We start from the raw sequence: 21080 nt of genomic DNA on the forward strand, positions 1-21080 counted from the left end.
TTTTCCTCTACCTTGTAGAAGGCTTGTATAAAAGTTGTGGGAAGGATGAAGCAGAGGCAGTCAAGCACACTGCAGGTTGGTCATTTGTTCAGATACAGTTATTCTTTAATGTGCTTCTATAGATACAAAATGGGTATTGGGGGCTGGGGCTGGAACTCAGTGGGCAGAGTGCTCAGTTCTGTTCCTAAAGAGGCCTATAAACCTTAACCCAGTTCTCATTTGGAGGCAGAAGGATCAAGATGATTGGTGTTTTCTACATGAAGAATTTGAGGTCAGCCTGTAATACATGAGATCCTGTCTTGGGAGAAAGAAAGAGAGAGAGAGAGAGAAAGAGAGAGAGAGAGAGAGAGAGAGAGAGAGAGAGAGAGAGAGAGAGAGAGAGAGAGAGAGAGAAGGAAAAAAGAAACAAAGAAACAAAAGAAATAAAACAGCCAGATATAAAGATGTCCCAGTCCCAGTGAAGGCAAACTGCAGATCTTGAGTTTGAGGCTAGTGTAGTCTACAGATCAAGTTCCAGGCTAGCCACAGAGATTTAGTTTCAAAACAAACAGAAAAGGTAAGATTTTTCCCATGAGGAGAACTGATTCCACAAAGTTCTCTACACACACACACACACACACACACACACACACACACAGTGCCATGTACACACATCACATATACACACTAAAAATAAGTGAAAGAAATTTAAAAGTATCTCTCCATCAGAAAGCTGTTCTAAGGAAGTTTTTAAAGAAAAAGATAACTACTAAAGCCTATCTAATGATTTCCCCACTAAATTCTCTCTGTACTCTAGGGAAGGTATGAAGCCTTCAGGGCAAGGGAGCGATATATAGAGCTGGTTTTAAGATTTTGAGCAACCACTCAGCAGATCACAGATTGGTTCTATGGCTAGCCTAGAACGGCAGCTCCATCCCATTAAACTACAAGTACCTTCCTCTTAATGAGTGAGAATGTAGGACTGCAGAGAATGGGAAAAACCAAGTGGGTGTCTCTTCTAGCAAACCTGTTATCTCCCTATAAATTTCCTTGTAAGTGAAATCTTCTGGCTTTGCCCAGCGCTTAGTGTGTTCTTGCCATATTTTATAATGAGAGAACTGCTTCCATGTCTTTGTGCCCAGGAGCTGCGGGGTGACGTCCTCACAGAAGTGCCATCTCTTCACACACAGCTTCCTGCAATGCACAGTTGCAATCCCATCAGGCTGACCCCAGTCACCTCACCTTAGAGCCACAGTTACAGTGCATACAACTTTTATTCACTAACCATCCTCACACAGCAGAGGTCCTGGTCCAGACTGAGGAGGCCTCCTCTTCCCTACCTGCCCCATCTCATCCCTTCTTCCCCTCTCACCCCCCCCTCCTTACTTCCACAGGATGTCACTGCTTGCAATTGCATTCCAGTCCTATGGGAGAGAAAAGAATCCTTAAATCAACAACAGCCCCCTTCCCCTTGCTCTCAATTTTGTCTGTGCTGGGCCTACACAGGTTAATCAAGCACAGTCCTAGCTCCCCAGGCCCAGCCAGCCTGGAGAGACCTACCCCAGCAAACACAAATCACCTTGGGAGGGCTCAGAGGAAGGAGGGCCAGTCTCCACAGGTCTGACAGGGAGTCTCAAGGATGCCACATATCAGCAGCACTTCCCCTGAAGGCAGCTTGTTCTTTTCATTTAGCAGAATGTTGTTGTCACTGTTGCTGCTCTGAGATAGGGTGTCTAAGTAGCCTGGGCTGGTTCTAAATTCATGTAATTGAGTATGACCCAAACTCCTGCCATCTTGCTTCCACCTCCCAAGTGCTTCAATTACAGGCATGTGCCACCACTCCTGCCTCATTGAATTGTAGTTGAGGTCTTCAGAGTGGATAATGCTAACCCATGAGAATATATATCTGTTTGCTATTCTGTAGGTTGGCTCTCCTGTTGGTCAAGAGAAGCAGCTGAGTTCCAGAGACATTAATGTGCCAGAGCTGAGTAGACAGGTCAGAATGAGGTAAGTTTAAGGAGGGAAGAGAAGCACAAGAAGGAAGGGAAGGAAGGGAAGGAAGGGAAGGAAGGGAAGGAAGGGAAGGAAGGGAAGGAAGGAAAGGAAGGGAAGGAAGGGAAGGAAGGTTGTGTGAGTACAATGCTGGGATATCTGAGACAAGGTCAAAGGGGCCTTATGATGCACCAGATGGAGAGTTCAGCTTAGGAGCTTTTTTTACCTTGTTCACTTGGGCAGCCTGTAGCAAACTGATGCCAACCAGATAGGAGAGGATTCTTAGCAGCTCCACATAAGGAAAATCAAACTCCATCTTACTGGGCCTAAGTCCACATTGACTCTTCTTTCTCCTCCCCAGCTTGCTCCAATTTTAAAGGCTTGGCCAAAGATTTAACAGGGCTGCCACCTGCAACTCCTCAGGCTTTGATTGCAGCAAGCTGCAGGTGTGTAGACTCTCAGCCTCACATCAATGCACACACACACACACACACACACACACACACACACACACTCACCAGAGCCAGATACACTCAGCTAAGAGTGTTCACACCTAAATTCACTCCACAGTGTTATTCATCTCATAGATGAGCTCAACAACCCCTGCCTGGCACTGTGGAGACCAAAAAAGTACATGAGCTGCAGTAGCTCCCATTGATGATGTACTTGTCAGAACTTTCTAGAAAATACAGAGTAATACACTAATTTTCAACAGGCTAAAGACTGGGACTTTGTGTCAGAAATAGAAAAGTAAGAGTCATGCTGATTTTGTTCATGCTCGTTATGTTAGTGACCAGAAATCGGAATGTGTTTTCATCTAACATTACCTTCTCCTGTGCGGCCACAGGGTGGAGCTTAAGTCCTGGACCCTTGGTAACTGTGCTCCTTTGTCATTTAAGACAATAACTCAGGGTTGAGGATTTAGCTGAGTGGTAGAGCACTTGTCTAGCAAGCACAAGGCCCTGTGTTCAGTCCGAAGCTCTGAAAAAAAAAAAGACAAAATAATACAGACAATAACTCAAGGAACCAGTGCTATGACAGAGTGTACGGATATATGTATATACACACAGAGACACACAAACATACAAAATGGACATATGTATATACACACAGACACACATATACAAAATGGACATATGTATATACACACAGAGACACACACACAAAATGAACATATGTATATACATACAGACACACACACAGACAAAATGGACATATGTATACACACAAACACACACACACAAAATGGATATATGTATATACACAGAGAGACACATTTCTTAAACTATGCTCTCTACTGAATCAGACTGACAATAGTTTTGAGGACTGCAGAACCCACCCCTGACTTTACTACTACAGAGTTGGAGGGTTGAATGTGAAGCACCCAGCAAAAGCAAAGCAGCCTGAAGAGAGGACAACAGGCCACAGTGCAGGCTCCAAAAGGAGCCACAGGCCTCCTTGTGCTATACTCTTCTCAATTTTCTTTCTTTCTTTCTTTCTTTCTTTCTTTCTTTCTTTCTTTCCTTCTTTCTTTTTTCCTTTCTTTTGTTCATTCTTCCTTTTTCTCTTTTCTTTGTTATATTTTGAGACAGGGTCTCTCTCCAGCCCTGACTGACTAGCCTCGATCTTGATATATATAGTCCAGGCCTCAAACTTACAGATCAGCCTGACTCTGCCTCCCAAGGGCTGGCATGAAAGATGTGTGCCACAGTGCTTGGCTTTGGACTTTCTGTTTGCATGTTTGCTGAGCCAGAGGATGGCCCTGGCTTCTTTCTCTGAGTGACTGATTTAGATGTTCACATGCACAGCTGTTATAACTCCTTATGATAGTCATGAGGCATTGCTACCACAGACACCTTAACAATGGATACTTTCCATCCATGAAGGAGATCTGATTATTTTATAATGTATAATTGTTTAAGGGATGTGTGTGTGTGTGTGTGTGTGTGTGTGTGTGTGTGTGTGTGTGTGAGAGAGAGAGAGAGAGAGAGAGAGAGAGAGAGAGAGAGAGAGAGAGACTGAATGAATGAAAGAGGACATCATCCTCTAGGACATTCTAGGCCATCCATGGTCCAGGATGGCCTAGAATTCACTGTGAAGTTTAGGTTGGCCTCAAACATGAGATCTCTTGCCTGCTGAAGCCAGAAAAGGGCATTTGACCTCCTGGTACTGAGGTTACAGACAGTTGCGAGTGGTACTGACACCATGTGGTTACTAAAAATCAAACCCAGGTCCTCTGGAAAAGAAGCCAGTACTCTTAACCACTGAGCGATCTCTCCTGCCCCTAAACAGATACTTCTTCTCGCTGTATTTAAACCTGTATTTCAATAATGGTCATCTGGCAAAGGGATCATCAAGGGACCAGTAGAGAAATGAGCTGAAAAACATTTTCTGGGGCTCTGACATTCACCACACAAGGTGAGTAGAACATGGTTGTTGCAGTAGCTTCCTGGGCCATTAAGAAGTGAGTGTCAAAGAGATGGGGTGTGTGGGAAAACACACTGTCTCCCAGGTTTAGACATTGCTTATCTGACAGTGGTAGGGCCCTGTTCTCTGCAGGAACACTAGGAGACTATCCACCCCTTGTCTCTGCCAGGTCCCAGAAGCTACCCTGGCATCCCTGGACCTGAGAAACGGTGGTTCACTGTCTCTGCCACCAGTCAATGTTCTCATCCTGGTCCACATTCTTCTCTGCTTTGTTGTATCTCATTTTGTGGCTCTGGTGGCCTAGGCTCACTCTGTAGACAAGGCTGGACTTGAACTCACAGGGATCCACCTGCCTCTGCCTGCTGCTGAGTGGACTGAGTGCTGGGATTAAAGGTGCATATCTTCAAGCTGAGACGCCTTTTGTTTGTTTGTTTGTTTGTTTGTTTGAGACACAGTTTCTCTTTGTAGCCCTGGCTGTCCTGATACTCACTCCATCAGCCAGGCTGACCTCAAACTCAGAGATCTGCTTGCTTCTGTCTCCCAAGTGTTGGGATTAAAGGCGAATACCACTGCCACCATCATCCAGCTAGGATGTCTTTCTTTTTAGGTCACCTGTAAATGTATTCAGAGCACATCTAGGTAAATAAGATAGGTTCCTCATTTGAGATTGATAACCCAGTCACATCTTTGATTTTTAAAATTATGTGAATGAGCATGGGTGTTTGTGAACTTGATCACAGGTGCCCACAAAGTTAGAGGTGTCATATCTCCCTGGTGCTAGAGTTGCAGGCAGTTGTGGGCTGCCCCAGTAAGTTGTGGGAATAGAACCTGAGTCTTCTGTAGAAGTGGTTTATGCTTCTTTTAATTGATGACCCATGTCCCCAGTCCTACCCAGTCATATATTTTATCATATTAAATGACATTCACACCTGTGTCAATTAAGGCAATACAGGTTCCAGGGATTGAGACATAGATGTATCTTTTAGAAGGGCCCACCATGACTGGCCACTGCAGTTATTGAATAAAGACATATTTGCACATTCACAGCATTTGGAAATCCTGTAATACCACCTTAATTTAACAACATTAACGAGGGACGGAGCAAGAATGCACACAGGTTCTTAACCAGTGCATGCTGCAAATAGCTGGGACCTTCCTGGGTATGGCAAGATGTCTATAGCTCTTTTTTTTTTTTTTTTTTTTTGGTTTTTCGAGACAGGGTTTCTCTGTATAGCCCGGGCTGTCCTGGAACTCACTCTGTAGACCAGGCTGGCCTCGAACTCAGAAATCCGCCTGCCTCTGCCTCCCAAGTGCTGGGATTAAAGGCGTGCGCCACCACCGCCCGGCCTATAGCTCTTAATAACAGGCTTCAGTGTGTTATCCAGTTGGTTTGGGATACTTGTCATCACAGTCTTCAACTTCCAGTAAGACATTTGGCTACCCTGAGGTTCTGTAAAGGGACAGCTAAGGCTCAAAACACCCTTCCAGAGAAATGGAGGAAGAGGGACGAAGGAGAAGCTCAGATCCTGCAGCCCAGGCAGTGGACAGAATATAGAAGGTTCTGAGGATGACTGGGACCGGAAACACCATCTGACTGCAACCACATTAGACCTGGTCCTGGCTAGTTGTATGTCAATTTGACACAATCTAAAGTCATCTGAGGGGAGGGAACCTTGATGGAGAAAACACCTTCAAATGATCAGGAGGTAGGCAAGCCTGTAGGGGATTTTCTTAATTAGTGATTGATGTGGGAGGACCAGCCCATTGTGGGCCATTCTATAAGGCAAATGGTAATCTTTGCAACAACAATTTCATTAAACCTAAGTATTTATATAGTCAAAAACAGGCAGGGATGCTGGGCAGTGGTGGCACATGCCTTTAGCCCCAGCACTTGGGAGGCAGAGGCAGGTGGATGTCTGAGTTCGAGGCCAGCCTGGGCTACAGAGTCACTTCCAGGACAGCCAGGGCTACACAGAGAAACCTGTCTAAAAAAAAAAAAAGTAAAAGGAAAGAGAAAAAGAAAGAAAGAAAGAAAGAAAGAAAGAAAGAAAGAAAGAAAGAAAGAAAAGAAAAAATAGGCAGGTAACCAGGCACACCATTAAATTTCATCACTCAGGAGGCAGAGGCAGGTGGATCTCTCTGAGTTTGAGGCCAGCCTGGTCTACAGCCAGTACTCTTAACCATCGGGCCATCTCTCCAGCCCTGAATGTTACTTTTTTAATTAAATTTTTATTGGTTTATTTATTTGTGTGTGTCTACATGTGTGCATATGTTAGATGTGAGTGGGTATCCACGGGAGATGGAACAGGGTGTTGGATGACCTGGAGATGGAGTCCCAGGCTTGCCCTGTATTTTGATGTTAAGAGGTAAATCAGTGCCTAAGAGCAGTTGTTCTTGCATGTGTCAACACCCACATGGCAGCTCACAGTTCCGGTTCCGGGGGATCTGATGCCCTCTTCTGAGGCACTCAGGAGGTACCCAGACATACATGCAAGCAAAACAGACAAACATACCGGTGAAACACTTGTTACAACCATACGAAAATGGATTGATGTTTTGGGGTTTTTTGGAGGCATCTCTGGAGCTGCAGGGATGGATCTGTAATTAGGAGTACCCAACACTGTACCAGGGGACCAAGGTCAGTTCCCAGCAGCTCACAACTGCCTATAACTGAAACTCCAATGGCTCCAACATCCTTTTCTGGCTTCATTGGCCTTGCATGCTTGTGCACATATGCACACGCACACACAGACATACTATTTAAATAAAAATAGTAATAACTAAACAAATATTTAAAAAGAGAAACCTCAAACTTCCCATGTTTTAAAGCAGGATTCTATCTGGCCCCACTGACCACTTTTCTATGTTCCTACTCCCAGTGGAACACCCCTGGCCACTGTTCCCTTCCTCCAACCACACATCTGTTTCTTTTGCTGAGACACTGACTGGTTTCATCTGCAGTGAACTCCTTCACAGTTCAGACTGCACAGCCCTCCTGTGCACAGTATCTGCCCAGCTCAGGCCCTCAGGCTGCTTCATTCTTCTCCTTGCACTCCACAGCCCTGTGGGCAGACTGGAAATAAACTATTAAGTATACTTATTCATCTGTTTGTTCTGTTTCCTTTTGTGCAGTATAATTTCCTTAGTGAAGAGAGTCTGCCTCTGACTCACTGCTGAATCCACACAGTCTAGACTTCTCTCTGGTGCATGAGATTTAATTATGACCTGAAGGATAAGGGACTGGATTAACCAATCCTAAACCAACGAGAATATAAGCGAGCTCATTCCCGTGGTTACGAATGACTGTGGCTGACCCAGAGTGGCTCTGCTCAAGGTCAGCCTGAAAACAGATCAGGTATGGAGCTCAGCTCTCCCTCCGAAGGACAAGGGAAAGATTTCCCTCCGTTACTTTAAGCATTTTCCTTCAGGAAAAAAAGTTACGTTATTTCTGTCTCAAAATGTGTGTGTATTTCTTTAAATAGTCTACTCAAATTTAGTTGCCTAGGTAGTTCTCTGATGACATCATTCAGATTGACTTTTGAAATCTTATGATTTTTGACATCTTATTACACAGCATGTATAAACCGATTACATACTTACATATGAATTTATTGTCTTCTATTAAATGTCTTTGTAATATAAATATGTCATTACACTATAAAATGTTTCATTACTTATGTACAGAGATCTGTAATGAGATGAACTGTACTAGGTCCCCGTCTCCCAGTGTCTGTGGATGAGGAGCCCAGCTTCAGGGAAAGCTTGGCTCCAGTTTGGGAAACTACCTCTTTCATAAAGAAAGCCTGTTTTTCTATTGTATAAAACCAATGAACTGATGCAGGTGGTGACCCCATATCAGCTGGATTTAGGATAAATGAATGGTGCTGTCAAATTCTCTCCCTGGGAGAACTAATTAAGGACTAATTACCCTGACTCTTGTGAACATCTGTGTAATAGGTTGTGCTCACATAGCAACACAGGAGGGTGAGTGTGTCTTTGCAGTCTCCCAGTGTGTTACCTGTGATGTGTGTTACATTCTGACTGAAGGCTTATTAAAGCTCTTTTTTTTCTGATTTACCTTTGTAAAGGTTTCTGGGTGGAGAAAATGTCTTGTTTTAAGCTGGGAGCTGAGAAGATGGTTCAGCATGTAAAGGACTTACTGCCAAAGTGAGGAACTGATTCAGTCTCCAAGAGCAACATGGGAGAAGGAGGGAAGGACTCCCCCACTTATCCTTTGATCTTTATACCAAGGCTGTGCTGTGTGCACTCCCACACATACAACAGAGAAATAAAACTGTGTATGTATGTATATATATATATATATATATATATATATATATATATATATATAGACACACACACACACACACATACATGGAGGTCCCTGCCAATAATTCCAGCACTTGAAGGACTGAAGTGGAAGGATAAATTTGAGGCCAATTTCTACATCCTAGGACTCTGTCTCAGAAGACAAACAAGGGGAACTAACCTCAGAAGACAAACTAAGGGGAAAACCATCTTTGTTCTAGCACTGAGGAGGTAGAGGAGGAGGAAGATCCCTGGCCACTTTGGTTAGACTCACTGAATCAGACTGCTTAGCTCCAACTTCAGTGAGATCTTCTGTCAAAAGATAAGGCAGGGAATGACTAAAGAAGATAATCACTATTGACCTCTGGTTTTCCCATGTATCCATGATACACAACTGCATATGAACATACACACATGCACATGCACACACACATGCACACACACACACACGTACACACACACATACACACATGCTGGCTGGATTATAAAAATAACTACAAACTCACTGAATAAAAGCAAGTTTTTATATCATATCTAAGGTATACTTCCTAGAACCTGTAAGAAAAAATTTGATGTTCCTCTTGCTGACCTCTCCACACGAGGCCCATGTGAACCTTATTATTCAATAATAATCACTTAGAAACCGAGATCTATTATCTTCAGTTGCTATTTTCTATGTCCACAGGATGGAGGAGGAGTGCTATTCCTGATCAGAAGTAACTACTAAGTTCTCCAGTGAACCAACATAGTGCATCTGTCTCCCACTGACCCAGACGCCTACTGTGTGCCCAGAGCTCACAACCGTGGGGTGGAAAACAATAATGGAGATATAGTTACTCCATAAATGCCTCAGTGCTGGAGGCAAACATACAGGACTCTGTGTGAGTGTCAGCCCATGGGTGGTGGCACTCAATGTGATGCTACCTAGATACAGAGGAAATGGATGTCGCTGTAATGTGGAAGGAAACCAGGCTTCTCTTTCCATATCCTCTTGTAGCCTTCACTCATCTGTTGAGTTTTACATACATTTATTTATTTATTTATTCATTCATACATTCATTCATTTTTAATCTTCAAGAAAAGGTTTCTCTCTGTAGCCTGGTGGAACTATCGTGTTCCACCAGGCTAGTTCCACCAGGCTACAGAGCCTATCGTGGAACTCGCTCTGTAGTCCAAGCCTGCCTCTGCCTCCTGAGTGCTGAAATTAAAGGTGTGCACTTCCACAGGCCATTAGAATGCACTCTAAATGTGAGTTGAGCATCCTTGAGAGTGTTCTCTACTCTAAAGTATTTTCAGGTGAAGGCAAGAGAGTAACTAAGAATCTAGGTTCCCTGGGTGTCCATCTAACAGGACCCCAGAGGTGACATTTATGGTCAGAAGCAAGAGAGTTGAACTTGCTGAAACCAGAAACAAGGCTGGCTTTGCAACCCAGGGGTCATGAACTATAAGATTTTTTATGTCAGTGGCAAGCATGCCTTGCTGTTCCTAGGAGTGGGTCTCTACAGGTGCAATGATAATGGCATTCATGATCTACAGCCAGAAGCCACAGAGTGCAGAAAACTCATGTCAGCCACCAGGCAGAAAATCATGATCCCCTACACATTTTTAGTATGGATCAAGTCTTCCACACAGAGCCCATTATTCAAACAGGACTTGGATGTTCTTGTGAATGAACCTTTGCATGTATAAAAAACATGTATCACCTACTGTTTGGCTAGTGGGACTTAAGGGGAAAGGAATAATCCTAGGTCTATTGCAGTTGGATGAGTTCCCTCTGATGGCCTGGTGATTAAAAAAATAAAGTAACTTATAACTCTCACAATAACACGGGAAACACTAAAACCTAAGGGTAAATGGCCATGTCTACCTCGTGTAGATCAGTGGTTCTATGAATTCACTCCAGTGTCATTTTTCTGGTCTGTGATATAAAGTTATGGCAGAGACAGACTCTGGTAAATGACTCCTGAAGTAAAATCCTTCATGGTGAGTAGGCCAAGGATTGCCTTGAAGGATCAATGCATCATGAAGCAGGCATGCTTCATTCTGGCAAAAGTGTAGCCTTTGAAGAAAGACGTGGGCCATTAGGTCCATTGCATCTTATGTCTTACCTCTGTAAAAGCAACATAGGTCATGGCAGGGGAAAGTCAGCCAGCAAAACCTGACCTGTGGCTATTCCCAGGTCTCTGTGCACCTGGGTTTGCCTTCAGAGGCAGCTTGGCAGCTTCTGAGCAGTTACCCATTGGAAGAATATGTTCTTTCCCACCTGATCAGAAGGGAAGAGCAAAAGCAATGACCATTTTCCTAGAAGAGTCACTCACACTGACCCTCTACAACTACCTAGCATCACTTCTTGCTGTGGCAAATCTCAACTTTGACCTTCCAGACTGAAAACAATGTGTAAGGTAGATACTACAGAATACAGGGAGCTGTCTGGTGACCTGCTGAAGATAAATGTGTGCCAGAAGGCATAATTAAAATGTAAATTCTTCTCCTTTTAACTTCAAAAATATTATTAGTGGCAGCTGAGGAGATGGCTCAGCAGTTAAGAGCACTGGCTGTTCTTCCAGAGGTCCCAGGTTCAACTCCCAGTACCCACATGGTAACTTGCAACTGTCTGCAATTCCAGTCCTAGGGAATCCAACATCTCCAAACATGCAGGCAAAACTCCAACGCACATAAAATAAAAATTTAAAACACAATACAAACATTTTATAAATATTATTAGTGGCTATTGAAATGGCTTCTTGTCAATTCCATTACATACTATTAAAAATATTTTATTATGGGGGATGAGAGGGAGAGAGGGGAGGCTGCAATCAGGATGTAAAGTAAATGAACTAAGTTTTAAAAGCTCAAGGTCCAAACTGAATGTACTTTATATGCACAAACTTTAAAGAATGTTTTATTGGGACATACTAGTTATACATAGGGATGAGTTCATGATGACCTTTTCATACAAGCACATCCTGTGCTCCAATCCTGGCCACCCTCCTCCCTGCTGTCCTCCTCACATGCCCCTTAGTCTCCTTCCTCTTCCAAGTGAGTCCCTGTTGGGGACCACACTAGCCCCAAGTTGGGGCAGCCAAAATAAATATTGCAGCCCAGGCAAAATGTTGAGGCCCGGGCCGACTCACGTTTGGGCAGCCACTGTATCCCGGCCCAAGCTGCTGCTCCGGTCTGCAGGTCGGGTTTCAGCAAGAGCGAGGGTGAGGCCAGATTTTACCTAATGTCTGAGATTCGTCTCTGATGATCCCTCTATAGTCTCTGATCTCCGTCTATATTCTCTGATCTCTGGTTCTGTCTTCTATAGTCTCCCTAATGTCTTCTATTGTCTCAATTCTGATCTGTTCTGTCTCTGCCTTTTATATGTCTCACTTCTAAGCCACGCCTCTAAGTTACACCTTTAATCATGCCCTTAGGGCTTGTCTCTAACTCTGATCTCTATAATCTCACACACCTTTAATCTCAAGGTATCTAAACCAAGATTATCAGAGTGTTCTCAGCTGTTGTAGGCGATTGTAATTCAAATCTCATGTCAGGGTATATGGCTCAAGATGGCTGCAAAGCTGATAGCCGCTTTCTGCTAAAAGTCGGCACCCAACAAGTCCCATCTACTGCCTTGTCTTTTTTCCTTGTAAGCTTCATTAGGGCTCAGAGGGACACAGGTGTTGGTGTGTTTGCTGGCACCTACACCACAGAACCAGCTCAGCCTCGTGACACACCACTGCTGTGCGTGTTTCTCATTCATGTTCTATCTCAAAAGCCTGAGTATCTGAGATCTGTAAGAAAATACAAGGAATCACACTGTCAGGAAAAGTTATTCCTTGGGGAAACCATAATTCTATCCAAAAAATGGAAGAGATGCTCTCTAAGGATATTTGCTTCCCAGTTCTAGAAAATTGTTGCCGTCAGCAGCAACAGCTGAACCTGGTTCACCTGTAAGAGAGGCTGAGAATAGGGAAACGGGCGGGAAGAGATGAAGCCAAGACAAAGTTCTCTGATCAAGGCTCGAAGTTTAATAATTTGCTTTCACATATAAAGGGAAAGCCCCATCCCCCAGAGTCTCTTCTCAGTTCAGCCCAGGGGCTGGGCAAGGAGATAGCAGTCCAGAAGGTGTCAAGGCTAGCTCAGCAAGCAGTCCATTCTTCTTAGCTCAGGTAGCAGGCTCCAAGGTGCCAAGGCTGGTAATGCAATGCATCTCCTAGGTCCTACTGTTGCTTGGTCTATTGTGGTAAATGACTTTGCAGGCCTGCTTAGGCCTGGGGGGAGGGCACAGAAAATAGATGGACAGTTTCTCCCTTAGTTACTTTTGACATTGTTTGCAATAATTAATTCTGTTGTTCCTGCTGCAGTTGATATGATAATCCAGTTCTAAAAGGAGAGATCAAACATCCCAAAGTTGTAACACAGTTTAGCTGTTCATCATAACACACAGACACACACAAAGACAATCACTGTGAAGTCACTGAACAGTGAGTGAGGAGGTATGCTGGGTGGCACAAACCTTTTATCTCATCACTCGGGAGGCAGAGGCAAGTGAATTCAAAGCTAGCCTGATCTTATATGATGGAATTCCAGACTAGCCAGAATTATATGATGAAACCTATTGCAAAAAAAAAAAAAAAAAAAAAAAAAAAAAAAAAAAAAACAAAAAAAAAAAAAAAAAAAAACAAAGCCAGGAATGGGGGTGGGACATTTGATGACCTGTAAAACACCTTAAATATATGCATTTGAATTTCTTGTAATGTTACATTTGTTTCCAGGTTGCTCCCATGGGGGAAACACAGTAAAGTAGATATGGGGTTATGTGTATTGTTTTTTCTATTTCTTCTAATTGTGAAAATTGCATGAGAATCTGTAATTATTACAAAAAGGTTTAACTTAAGAAGAAAAATATAAAAAGGAAAATACCTAAATTAAAAATACTTAACACGGGGGGTTGGGGAGCATGAAAAAAAAAAATACTTAACACTTCCACCATTGGATAAGGGAGTTGGGTTCCTAGTAGGACGCACACCATGCAACTCACCACTGCCCATAGCTCCAATTCCTGGAATTCCAATGCTCTTCTTGTCTTTGTGGGCACTTGCATTCATCTGAACATACCCCCTATACACATATACATAAGTAAAAATAATACGTGAGTAAAAACACACGATGAAGAGGAAACTTAAGGGTTCTTTGGAAAGTCAGTTGTGTTGGATGGTGTTGTGCTAAAACTGATGTGAAGGTATGTTTTCCAGCCAATTGGCAGAATGATGTCTGCTGAGACAGACTCTGGTGCTGAGGCAAGAACCATGGAGGACACATGATGTTTGGAGGGAGTTTAAATAGGACTTGATGGACAGTGACCAAGGCTGAGCTTGGCTTGCTTGCATAGCTAAATGCTTGTTGGTCTCACACCTTTGTTGATCTTCCCTTCATTGAGAAAGGCACAGCCATGAACTTATCCTGGCTTTGCTGTTGGCCCTGGTCCCTCCTGCTCACTCCTGCTGGTTTGACTGAGGCCTGGCTGTTCCTCCTAGGCCATGCCACCCCTGCTGGGCATATCCTGACACTACCGAACTGGACTGCTAGGATATCCCTGAAGTGTTTACGAGTGGATCGAGCTGTAACCTGTGAACTAAACTGCTGATTTCCTGACAATGCACATGGGATTTGCTCCAAAGGACCATCTCTAAACAGGCCCACTTCCCCTCTATTTTTTCTTTTCCACTGCCTCTGCTGGGTGCTGGGCTAGAAGGGAGATTAAAGTGTTTAAAGACCATCAGTAAAAATGGGCATTGAAACAAGTAAAGTTACAACACGAGGTATCATTTATCTTAGTTGCTTTTTCCATCACTATGATCAAATACTCTGATGCAAGAAATTTAAAGAAGTGTTTAGCCCTGCATTAAATGCCTTTAATCCTAACACAGAAGAGACAGAAACAGGTGCATCCTAAAGTCAAGACCTGGTCTACAGAGTGAATTCCGGGATAGGTAAGGCTACACAGAGAAAACATGTCTCAAAAAACAAAACAAGAACAAAAAAGAAGGGGTCATCCATGTCTTTGACCTAATCAAGACAGCCCCTCACAAGTGTGCCTGGAGGCTTGTCCCATAGGAAATGCCAGATCCTATTAAGTTGTCAGTCACCACTAACTTTCTTACACCATGCAGCCCCTAAAATAGCTAAGAATATGATTGACACTGTCAGACACACAAGAGCTGTGACAATGTGGTTGGCTTAGTTCCTTTTCTATTGCTGTGATAAAACACCGTGACCAAAGCATAGGAGAAAGGGTTCATTTGGACTTAGGATTCCAGAGGGCTAAGAGACTGTCATGATTGGAACAGAAAACATGGAAGCTGGGCACAAAGCAGACTGGCTCCTGAGCTGTAAGCAGGAGCCAGAGGAAATAAAGGACTGGAAGGGATGTGTGGCTCTGAGTCCTCCATGAGATACTTCATCCTTCCACAGCTTCAAGGCTACACAAAAAGCACCACTAACTGGGAACCAAGTTCAAACAACTGCCCCTGTGGGAGACATTCTCATTTAAACCACCACCATGGAGTCAACAACTAACAGAACTTAGTGTTCTGTTACTAAGACACCAATTTAGAATCTTTGCTGTGAGTCCTTGTGGACCCTCCCAGATGAAAGTGATGGTAGATTAGATGCCACTATGATCAGAGTCTCTTTTTCTTCACATATCTAATGAAGGAATTGGATTGGATAACACCAAAGCAGTATCAGGTCTGACTTTCCTGATTCTTTTTCTTAATTGTTTGTTTGAGTCAGGGTTTCTCTGTGGACAGCCCTGCCTGTCCTGGAACTCCCTCTGTAGACCAGGTTGGCCTTAAACTCAGAGACCCACCTGCCTCTACCTCCCAAGTGCTGGGAGTAAAGGTGTGTGCCACCACTGCCCAGCAGTTTTCTTGATTATTTTGGTAAGTGTATAATCTAAGTATTTGGATAACTTTTTTTTTAAAAAAAAAAAAAGATTTATTTATTTATTTTATGTATGTGAGTACACTGTCCCTCTCTTCAGACACACCAGAAGAGGGCATCAGATCCCATTACACATGGTTATGAGCCACCATGTGGTGCTGGGAATTGAATTTTCTGAGAATAAAAGAGTGTTTTATTATCTATTTTTATTCAGGGAAGGTCATGGGCTGAACTTACCAGGAAAGATCATTTTCCAGAACACAAGAATAGACTGCACCTGCACCCTAGCTGTTTCAGACCTGCTTTTCAGTTCTCTTGCTACCAATGCTCTGGCTTTCATTTTGGGAATTTCATCAGTTACTATTAACACAAAAGCGATATGTTACCAAAGCTTAAGAGTGTGTGTCTGGGGTTCTGTCCCTTTCTGCTTCTTACTATCTGTTGACTTTCAGGTCCTGCCCCAGAAGTGACTGCAACTTTAAAACATTTATTGAAAAACTCTGGGCACTTATTCCTTCATTTCACAAATATTACTAACCCTTTCTGGTATCTTTATTAATTTTGCTTTAAAAATAATTTTCTTTCTTTTGTTGTTAAAAAATGAGACATATATAGCTTTAATAATCTATAAAAAGGTCATAGCGGGGCACATTAGAACCTTTTTTATTTAGCCAGAAGCAATGGGTCTGAAAGATCATGAGCTGTGTCTGTGTCTGTGTCCTTGTCATCAGCTCCTGATAGCTGGGCCTTAGCTGTGAGGCCACTGTCTCCAGTTCTTTCCCTCTGGGCTGGCTGTGACCTACTCACTTAACAGTATGTGGGGCCTGAAGACAGTTGTTGTCTGCCTCTTCTTCTCTGCTACAAAGGGGCTTCAGAACACTGAGACTTTTCCTCAGAAATATGTTCCATAGAAATTCAACAACAACAAAAAAGGCTTTTAATTTTACTTCCGTGGAGTCTGCTGCAGCCATGCTCTCCTTACTCCATGTGACATTGCACAGGGATCACTGTCTCTATTCCACCATTCTTGTCCTCACACTGTCAATAAGATTTCTGCTCCCTTTATCTCTTGTGAAGGGACTGAGGGGTGGGGCCTCAGTTGTCATCACTCCTGCTGATGTGCTCCAGTGACTCTGCTTTGCAGTGTCAGCAGGTACTCTCCCTGACAAAGCCACTGCTCTGTAGAGAACACCACACTGTTAGAACTTCATTGTTCACAGGCTCCCAGCAGGAAATGGTTATTTCTAGAGTGGGGTCTATGAATCCATTTGCAGAGGGGGAGGTAGCTGTCCCCTGGCGGCCTCTCACTGCTTTTGCTATTGGTTGCAATCAGCCAGTGCTGACCACTAGTAACAGTCTTCCCTGTTCTTTAGAATTCCTCTTCCCTAAAGTCATATGCCATTCATTCTAACCAATATGGAATCAATAGAGAAACTAGGTGCTCCTCTAGGTACCTGTTCTGCACATAGCCTTGTGGTCATGCCCGTAGGCCTTATCTCTAAACTTGACCTCTAAGTCACACCCTTAAGTAACACACCTTTAAGTCTCACACACCCAAGGGAAGATCCTGGGTATCTAAAACCAGATGTTATCAGAATGTGCTCAGCAATGTAGGCTGTTGTAATCAAGACTCTTGTTGGGATATATGGCTAAAGATGGCTGCAAGGATGATATCTGCAGGCTCCCCACAAAAGGGAAAAAGCTCTAACAATTAATCCTTTACCTAATAGCCTGCTGTTTTACATTGAGGTGTTGAATGCCAGAGACTGCAGTTTCTGGCCTCCAAGGTAGGTCAGCTACAGTAGCAAAGTGACTTAGACTTAGATAGGTAAATGCTTTATTATTATGTAGAGTGAAAAATTATAAAGGCCATTTTATGAAATATGTGTAGACTTCTTTGCCCTTAGACCTGGGCAGAAAAATGCCGGTCCCAGAATGCGGAACTGAATGTAAGGTTTCACTACCCCAGGACACATTCCAGGTGGAGGACACTATTACCTGAATCAAGCCTCAGGCAGTAGACCCAGCTGTGGGTGGGAGAGGCCCAAGGCAGGAAGGCATTCCTGCCCACAGAAAAAAGATGCAAACCACCTAGGTGGGGCCATAGCAGGAAGAAGTGAAGATAGTTAATCTGAAGTAGTTGATAAATGAGAAGGTGGGACACAGTGACATGGCTATTAACCTTTCAGGGTGGGTTTCTCTGGAATGTTTTGCTATTCTTATGTTCTGTATCCTTGGCAACCCCTCAAACCCCCTCCCCACTCCCCTGGTTTGTGGTTTTTCACTTTAAAACCCTCCACAGACTGGATGTTGGGGTGGAACCCCACTCCTTCGAGAGTGCGTGGTGACACTGCTGGCTGCCAGGTTTCTTCCCTAATAAACCTCTGCTGATTGCATCCAGGTATGGTTTCTTGTGATCTTTGGGTGGTCGTGATTCCCTGAGACTTGAGGAAGGGTCTCCTGAGTATGGGGGTCTTCAATTATTACACAACAACCCTAAATATCTCCTAAGACCAAGTCTCACCCCCTTCGAAGTTCCTCTCACTCTGCTGCTTCAAGAAGAACCAGAACAGGAAAGAAGTCCGCAGGGGCTGGCCCTGCAAACTGCAGGTGTAATCTTCCCAGAGAGGAGCTCCAGATGGCTATACCTACATCAGCTTCATGCTTCCAGGCTGTCATCTAGAGAATCAACACAGAGGCTCACAGCTTAGTCCAGGCTCCAAGATCACAGCTAAACCCTAGCATACCACAGCCTGATCTCTAGTAGAACTGACCCATAGCTGTGACTGGGAGAGGAAAGAGATGCATGGCTGGTAGTAGTGCAGGATCAGGGAGAGCAGTGTGATAGCCTCTAACCTTCCATGTTCTCTGTGAAGTTCTTCAGAGTGCATCCTCCTCACTCTCATACTGGAAGGGGTCCAGAGGACCATGTGGGACTCTCTCCTTCATTGGCACAAACTACTGCAAGGCCTTGTGAGTTGTCTTAAGAGGACAATCCCAGTCTCTATATCTGTGGTATAAGGGTTCCAAGGCGACCACTGCTGAGTCTGACTAGAGACTAGGAGCAGAAGGTCAACCTTGGCACTGCCCACCCCTCCAGGCTCACCTAGGCTGGCCCTACCCAGGAGTAAGAACAGTAAGTAAAACTTCTGCATCCCAAGTCCAACCCCCGAGCACAAAAAAAAAAAAAAAAAAAAAAAAAAAAAAACTGAAAGCGACACGCCTCTACTAAATGCAGCTTTATTTCCAGAACTTACAAAACTCTGTTTACATACATATGTACAGATCGCAGCTTTGACCCACTCGGGGTAGTGGAAACCCCTGGGAGATGAACTGTCACAACCAACAGAAGCTGAGACTCAGTGGGCTGGCTCAGTTCTCAAGACCCAGAAGTGCTGGTCAGCCTAACCCCATCCCTGTCTGAGACTACCTTCCCACAGGATGTGTGTGTGCTGAAGAGATGAAACACGGAAAGCATCTCAGTCGGAGTCACCGGCCTCTTGTTCGATGGTGGTGTGCACTGCAGAAGCCAGGCTGTCCTAATGGCCTTTCAGCCATTCGTGGATCAGCTCTGCGATGGCTCTCTGGGTCCGCTTCTCCAGCTTCTCCAGCTTCTTGGCCACATCTCTCTTGAGATCCCAATCCGGTTTCCTAGGTGCTAGGTTGGCCAGGTCCACTTCCTCAATGACAGGCTCTGGCTTGGCAGCCTCCAGCTGCTTCTTCACCTTCTCCTCCACTGCAACTGGTTTGGCCTGGGGGACCTGCCACCTCTTCAGGTCTCTATCCTCTGGGACATAGTTCTGAAACCTGGGTTCCTTGTACTCCTCTTCCACATCTCTGAGCCTCTTGCACTGTGGCTTCCCATCTCCCCTGTCCTTGCACCAAGCTTTCTCCCGGAGGTCCTTCAGCCGTTCTTTCCGCATCAGCGCCTCTTCTTCAAGTCGGCACACACCAGCAGGAGCAGCCGCCATCTTTGCAGAGACCCCCTCCTTTTCTGCTCTGGCCTCACGCAGACTCAGTCAGAAAGTGTTGGACTTAAAGATCTAAAACCAGGGGTCACGCTCCCCCAGAAACTCTCACGGTCCGGATTCGCTGCAATAACCTGAGGTTGAATGATAATAATAACCCAGTGCCCTGGAGTTCTCTGCATACAGGCCAGAAGCACCAAGAAGAACCTCAAGTTGAAGGTAAGAGCAGTTTTTATACTGTTTACGGAGTGGACTAAACAGTGACTAGGCACAATATGATTGGTGGAACAATGTGACTTTTAAACTGATTGGTCTTTGGGGAATGAGGTGGCAAGGACCTCCCTTGTCTGTAAATGTTGAGGATTGGTTCCTCCTGAGGAATGTGTCTACCTGCCTAGGGCCTTCCCCACCTGCAGGTGTGGTCTGAGAATGTTAATCCCTGTTTCCTCTGAATGTTAATCCAGCAGGGTAATCCAGCAGGTGTCCTTGGACTAAGGAATGTGCTCCTCCCAGGATGTGTCCTGGGGCAGTTAATTTTTAAGTGTAACCAAATTCCTAGAAAAGCAAGTGCAATCAGACCTTAGAGGAAGAGAATAGAGGGAGTCGATTGCTCTGGTTTTGCCTAACCTCCACACTCCTCTCCTGATTGCCTTCTTGGAATACTTAGCCATCCTTATCCACTTGTGCCAATTCTTCAAGAGCAAATGCCTTGAGAAACATTCCCTGAGCCGGGTGAGATGGTGCATGTTTGTAATTCCAGCACTTCAGAGGCTGAGGCATCATTAAAATTATGGGGTCGGGTTCAGTCTGGTTACATAGGATAACCTCTTCTTAAAGCCCCACTACCAGACAAACACTCAGAAACCTGCCTTGGAAACTCTCAATCCCATCTCACTCTCAGGTCATCCTCTCTCTGCTCTACAGACAGCAGCAGCCAGTGGCACCTCAAACTCTCCTGATGAGTGGTTGCTCTTAAGCCTCGCTGTCCACTCTCTGGCTCGGCTCCAGACCTGCTGAGTTGGAGACCTGGCTGCATGGCCTTTTCCTATGAACTCAAGAATGATCGCTCATCCCTTTCTGGAGCTGCAACATAATCAGAGTCAGGCTGCCTTCCCTGCCTAGGATCCTGCAAACGGCAACCAGGGCCAAATAAGCGCCACAGTATAGAAAGAGTTTGACTGTTGCGAACCCCCCACGCTTGGGCACCAAACTGTTGTGCTTACTGGAGCCCGATGTTGGACGCCAAACTGCTGTAGCCCGTACTGCCCGTTCTGGTCCGAGGGTCAGGGTTTAGCGAGAGAGAGAGTGGGGATAAAAGGGAAGAGACGCGAAGAATGGAGACAAGACAGAGATTCTGATCAAGTCTCGTTTATTGAAGGGAATTCTGAGCTATTTATAGGCTTTTGCCACGTGCCTTGTAGGCGCGTGGATACCACGTGCCTTGCAGGTGTTGATATGACGTAAGCCTTACAG

At 44.5% G+C, this 21080-nt stretch overlaps 1 pseudogene; it reads right to left on the minus strand.

Annotated features, from left to right (window-relative positions):
• Positions 1-19178: 19178 nt before the first annotated feature.
• LOC117693838 (coiled-coil domain-containing protein 12 pseudogene) lies at positions 19179-19610 on the minus strand (annotated as a pseudogene).
• Positions 19611-21080: the final 1470 nt, after the last annotated feature.

The sequence above is a fragment of the Arvicanthis niloticus genome, chromosome 21 (genome assembly GCF_011762505.2).
Source record: "Arvicanthis niloticus isolate mArvNil1 chromosome 21, mArvNil1.pat.X, whole genome shotgun sequence".
In the NCBI taxonomy this organism is placed as follows: Eukaryota; Metazoa; Chordata; class Mammalia; order Rodentia; family Muridae; genus Arvicanthis; species Arvicanthis niloticus.